This window comes from Oncorhynchus mykiss, chromosome 26 (genome assembly GCF_057628025.1).
Source record: "Oncorhynchus mykiss isolate SJ-2025 chromosome 26, ASM5762802v1, whole genome shotgun sequence".
Taxonomy (NCBI): domain Eukaryota; kingdom Metazoa; phylum Chordata; class Actinopteri; order Salmoniformes; family Salmonidae; genus Oncorhynchus; species Oncorhynchus mykiss.
Window position 1 is genome coordinate 17,355,559 of NC_143047.1, and position 6,506 is coordinate 17,362,064.

Below are 6,506 nucleotides of genomic sequence, written 5' to 3' on the forward strand. Positions count from 1 at the left end.
ATAAAGAGTCGTCGCCAACATTACACAGATCTCATTACACATATGTCCCAACGTTAACCCGGGCTCTAGGCAAGTCTGATCATTGCTCAAAGACAAGCAGTCAGCCCATTGCGGTGTGCCACCATCCCTCCTTCATTGGCGGCATCCTCCCCCAGCCTGCTGCGGTTGGCCCAGAATAGGCTCGTCACTGACGTTACTTTGAAAGGTAAGAGCATCGAAAACGTATCACCATGGCTTGCACCTGTCAATTAGGCTATAGCCTACAGTAGTCGCATAACTTGGGACAAAATAAACTACAACTTTCTCCAAATATAAATACATGCATAAGGCAATATTATAGTCTATCCTCCCCCTTCTCTTCGGACAGAGTGACCCAGCAGCAGCATCACCGCACACACCCAGTGCGCGGATGGGACGTCCAAAGAACCTAATTCGTTCGGATGCCTTTTTGCGCAGCAGCAAGGATGTTGTATTTCTCTCTTCTAACTCTGAGCCTAACGTTTATCCATGGCATCCTCCTTCCTGGTTCTACCAGGCCCGTGGATTTGGACATCAACCAGATCCTTGAGGATAATTTGGCACAAGGACACACGACATTAAACGACATGTTTGAGGAGGTAGAGCAACTGATGGAGGACACGCATAATAAACTGGAGGATGCGGTGCACCAGGTCGGTTAATGGTTAGGTCTACTCAGATGTATATTTGCAGAGCGTTGATAAAAAAATTAATGAGCCTATTATTTCCCATAGCACCCGTTTCATTTGTATGATTTTTAATGTTATGTAAAAATACAACAGATAATAGCGCAGTACACTCTTATTATATCATGTTAGTTGATCTGAAACTTTTCTGTTAAATTAAAGTAACCACAAGTTAAACTTGAGACTTAAACATTTATCAGACTAATAAAAACAGTTGCCAATGTGGGTTGAGATAAGTCTAAGTCAATCTTAACATGCACATTGTGTAAAAAAAACAGTGGTGACCCCAATGCAGTATTGATCTTTTGCATCAAACCTCTTTAGATGGACAATGTCCAGCTTGCATCCCAATAACCTTCCCTCAAATTACCACAACGAAAGCACTTCTGAGAGTGTGGTTGAAACTCAATCCATCCACACCATAGAGACATTACATAAGGTACAGTAGTAGTCACATGCAAATGTATTTTTGTACTGTATTTCATTCAAAACTACAATGCTGAAATGTTATTATGAATTGTAATACTGTGTGGTAGTAGTATTCTGGCATCCCACATTTGTTATGAAGACAAAGCAAAATTGCAGAAATCCTACAGAAGTGACCCTAACTGGAAATGTGTCTCTCTTTCTTTAGGAGACAGACAACAGAACAGAAGAGACCCACATCACCAGAACAGTTATCCAGTCCAGTGACAAGGAAAATCATATTATTCATGTGAGTCAACAACAATCTTTGGAATTTCCCTTCATCATGATTTACAACAGATTAAAAAAAAAAACACAAAAAAAACATATATTATCCACAATACTTGAACACTATAACTCTAACTGGTGTTTTGTGTTTAATAAAGACAGTGGGCATAAGATGAATACCATTCCATCCTTAATGCAAGTCACAATTCATGAAAGATTTAACAAGTCATGGGATGCGTTTCCTCTTTCTGTGCTGTTCTGCATGCGGCCACAGCTGCTGTCATGTTTGGGAATCTCATTTCTCTTTCCCCATGCCCTGTACGCCTCTCCAGTCTCAACTGTGCTGTCTCATTCTCTATAAGCCAGGTTAAAGCTAGTCTTATCCAGGCAGCGTGACATGCAGGATGGTGGCTGGTTGATAAGCTCTCTTCAGAGCTGCATCTGTCTGTACATAAATTATATATGGCAGCCACGTCTCAGCCCTGATGGGGCCGCTGATCAGGCAAGATAAGAGCAAAATAATAACAGATCAATCAAGTCAGATGTGTGCGTGAGTGCCTGTCTTTGACCAGTATACAGTAGGTCTTTGGAGACAGACACTAGATTACTGCTTTAACCGGCCCCTGACCAGGACACAGTGCAAGAAGTGCTCAATCCATCTTATCAGCAAAAGTCTGAAGGGTTTTTAGTTATTTGTTTTGGGGGTTTTAGTCACAATATCTAGCTGCATAGTTTTGAACAATAACTGTTAAATGTCTATCATTTGATTCGGGGCTTTTGGTAAACATTGCGTGTAGTCATTTTCATAACATCCTGCACATTAAACATTTTCTTTATTGCAGTCACAGGTTTTAATATTTAGTTAAAATAATAGACAGTCTCAGAGCATGCCATTCCTACCAGTCTTTTCCTTAAGATATGTGGTAGAGGGACAAGTGAGAGGGAATTGGGACAAATTTTGGGACAGTTTCAACAGCAGGCCCATTTTATTCAGGTCACTTTAGGCACACATACACTACTGTTCAAAAGTTTGGGGTCACTTAGAAATGTCCTCGTTTTTGAAAGGTTTGCAAATGTTTTCCATTAAAATAACAAAAATTGATCAGAAATACAGTGTAGACATTGTTAATGTTGTAAAGGACTATTGTAGCTGGAAATGGCAGATTTTTTATGGAATATCTACATAGGCGTACAGAGGCCCATTATCAGCAACAATCACTCCTGTGTTCCAATCGACGTTGTGTTAGCGAATCCAAGTTTATCATTTTAAAAGGCTAATTGATCATTAGAAAACCCCTTTGCAATTATGTTAGCACAGCTGAAAACTGTTGTTCTGATTAAAGAATCAATAAAACTGTCCTTCTTCAGAATAGTTGAGTATCTGGAGCATCAGTATTTGTGGGTTTGATTACAGGCTCAAAATGGCTAGAAACCAGTCTCAACGTCAACAGTGAAGAGGCGAGTCCGGGATGCTGGCCTTCTAGGCAGAGTTGCAAAGAAAAAGCCATATCTCAGACTGGCCAATAAAATGAAAAGATGAACTCTGCCTAGAAGGCCAGCATCCTGGAGTTGCCTCTTCACTGTTGACGTTGAGACTGGTGTTTTGCGGGTACTATTTCATGAAGCTACCAGTTGAGGACTTGTGAGGCATCTGTTTCTCAAAATAGACACTCTAATGTACTTGTCCTCTTGCTCAGTTGTGCACCGGGGCCTCCCAGTCCTCTTTCTATTCTGGTTAGAGACAGTTAGAGACAATAATCTGTGTACTACGGAGTAGTACACAGCGTTGTATGAGATCTTCAGTTTCTTGGCAATTTCTTGCATGGAATAGCCTTCATTTCTCAGAACAATAATAGACTGATGAGTTTCAGAAGAAAGTTCTTTGTTTCTGGCCATTTTGAGCCTGTAATCAAACCCACAAATGCTTATGCTCCAGATACTCAACTATTTTAAAGAAGGACAGTTTTATTGCTTCTTTAATCAGAACAACAGTTTTCAGCTGTGCTAACATAATTGCAAAATGGTTTTCTAATGATCAATTAGCCTTTTGAAATTATAAACTTCGATTAGCTAACACAACGTGCCATTGGAACACAGGAGTGATGGTTGTTTATGATGGTCCTCCGTAAACCTATCTAATTATTCCATTAAAAATCAGCCATTTCCAGCTACAATAGTCATTTACAGCATTAACAATGTCTATACTGTATTTCTGATCAATTTGATGTTATTTTATTGGATGAAAAATTAGCTTTTCTTTCAAAAACAAGTACATTTCTAAGTGAGCCCAAACTTTTGAACGGTAGTGTAAATATTGGAAGAGACCGTGCAACAACGTATCACATCCTCAAAAATGTACTTTGAAGTTATTTTAAAGTAAAATTTGTAAATAAGTTTGCAATAGTACATGGCTACAACCTCTGCATTTCTCTTCAAGACCACCATGTTTGATTTAGCCAATTTTTCCAGAACAATCTGTTTTCTAGTGCAAAACTCTGGATTGTGGGCGGCTTTGGTACCATATAGAGACCATCTGCATGTTTATCTGTGAAGGAGGGTGTGTCTTGAGTGTCCCCTCTTCACAGTAGTGTATCATTGATGAGGACTGTGAAAAGGGGAAATATTGCCGGTATGAGACGCACCGATCCAAGTGTCTAACCTGCAAAGCCCTCGACGTGGTAGGTCCATTTCATGGTTATTAACAGTGTTACACACATTTTACACACCCTGACACTGAACCCATCTAGAATGTATTCGTGCAGACCTATGTTTCCCAGGGGACTTTGACTCCTTCCTAGTTTCTATTACGTACAACTTCAGACCATCTCCAGGTTTTGTAACAGTGCTTTAGTGCGCACGTGCACACACACAGCAATCACAGAGCAGCAGATTGCTTAAACAATATGATGCAGCTGCTTCTGCATTGTTACTGCATTGCAGTGTTGCCACAAGTGTAACTGGAGTGTTTCATGACGGAGAGCTTCTCTCCTCTTGGCTGTGCATCAAAGCATGTGTCTGATTGAATAAGAGCTCCACCTCTCTCCCCCTCTCTCAGAGGACAAAGAGAGGAGCAGGATGAGAGGTAATGAGAGCCTACTCTACAGACACAAACAATGTAATTGAATTTAATGTTTTTGGCAGGGCAGAGTAGAAAACAATCCACATAATACTGTAGATACTGGCTTGCATTCAAAGTCAAAGGTACGCTGAGAATAGTTAAGGGTCTTCCAAGTTGATAACGCCTGTGTTAATGTCCTGCACAGAAAAACAGTCATATGTCAAGCAGCACACTATTAACTATTAATTAGATACCACTATTAGTTCAGCTTGCACAAGTAGCAGGAATTTGCTGCACCTAGAGAGCTTAGGAGAGTTACAAGAGACTGGTCATGCCATTCCATGACCATGGGCCTGATATTATGCCATACATGTCATCTGACAGTTTGTCACTGTGTGTGTGTTCCAGCCCTGCAAAAAGGATGAGGACAGGACAGCTGTGTGTGGGGCCAGTGCAGCCAGAACACCACTAAGGGGGAAGCTGGCAGCATCTGCCAATACCAGAGCAACTGCAGCCCAGACCTCTGATGTGCTTTCCATAAAGGTGCAGGCCACAAGGTCACACACGGAACATAATTCCTCTGCTAAATTATACACCATGAGTCATTCTACATGAAATTAACATCATCTGTGGGGAGCGAAATGGGCTCCTTTCATGTGGCTATGACTCAGCCAGATAAAAACCTACAGGGATTGCTTTGACATCCAAAAAAGGGAGGCTTCAAATTGCGATACCACAAAGCCTCTGTTCTCAATGTACTTGTCCCTAGCCAATTATGATAGTCATGAAGTCAAGTGAAGCAAGGCGCATTGAAGTTTCAGATAGTTAAGTGATCATGTGAAGGCCCATAACCTGCTTTCCCTTCCAAGCACTGTCCATATACTGTAGTCCTATATTAAAGTTTCTGTAGTAATGTCACTTACCTTTGTCACTACCCATCTCTCTCCCCTTACCTTGTGGTCAGCCCCGCAGTTCCCTGTGTGCACGGCCAAGCCAATAGAGCGTGAGCGCTGTCATGGCTCCTCCAATCACCTTATGGAGCTGCTGTCCTGGGACATAGAGGGCCAGGGACCAAGGGAACATTGCCCCTGTGCTGGGGACCTCCAGTGCGAGCATCTCGGGTAAGAATCTATATGCTGCAAACCTGCAACATTTACATTCAATTGAAATGAAGGCACAAGTCATTACATAAAAAATAAAGACTTGGTAGACAAAAGCCATAGCGATCACTCAAAATGCTGTTGACCCAGTATGATGCTACAAATGGATTAATTACAAATGTCCTAATCTCTTTGACAGCCGAGGCTCCCTGTGTCTGAAAAGACAGAACTCGCGTGAAGAGGACCTGACAGACGCACTTTATTCAGAAATTGACTATATTGTCTAGGAGTAACCATGCAGCTCAACCTTTTCAGGCCTGTAGACAATCAGAAGGGTCTCCAGCGATTTCAGCCTAGAAAATGAAGTTGCTCACCCTCTCACAAGGCTTACATGTAAGATTCTTCCATCTATAAGCTTGTCATTGTTTATTCAAGCCATTGCAGTTCTCGATCTGCTCGAAGTTAACCAAAGCTCTAGATGTTGCGTAGTGCATAACACCATGTATGTATTAGATAGAATTTACATTGAGTATTTCCCCGATTCCTAGACGTTCATGCTGTTCAAAGGTACTGTGTATGATGACTACACTCCAATTCTGCAATAAGAGTTCGTGTTAACAAATATGTACTTAAAACATACCCCATCCTGCGCTCTCTGATGTCTCACTTATGTGCCTACCTTAAGGATGCACCATTGAGGCCCTTTGCTCAAACACAATGCATTGTAGCTTGCTTAGTCCTGGTTTTTGTTTTAAATAGTGGTTTAAACAAGGACAGATGACATTTCTGAATATATGGAGCACTTTGACAGGTCAGCTCATCATGCCCACAACTTGGTAATGGAAACTATAACCCAGACACATGCAGCTTGCACAACTTTTGCTTATAAGAAAATAAAAGGCTTTGATAATGTCTATTCTTGAGCTGTAAATATTCTTATATGTATACAAT

General features: G+C 41.2%; 1 pseudogene across 1 annotated transcript; it reads left to right on the forward strand.

Moving 5' to 3' along the window:
* The first annotated feature begins 370 nt into the window (after window positions 1-370).
* On the forward strand, window positions 371-6,469 carry LOC110506504 (dickkopf-related protein 3-like; annotated as a pseudogene). Its single transcript, XR_016492408.1, has 5 exons — window positions 371-671; window positions 3,986-4,075; window positions 4,864-4,998; window positions 5,420-5,576; window positions 5,755-6,469. The product of XR_016492408.1 is annotated as a dickkopf-related protein 3-like (transcript).
* The last annotated feature ends 37 nt before the right edge of the window (window positions 6,470-6,506 follow it).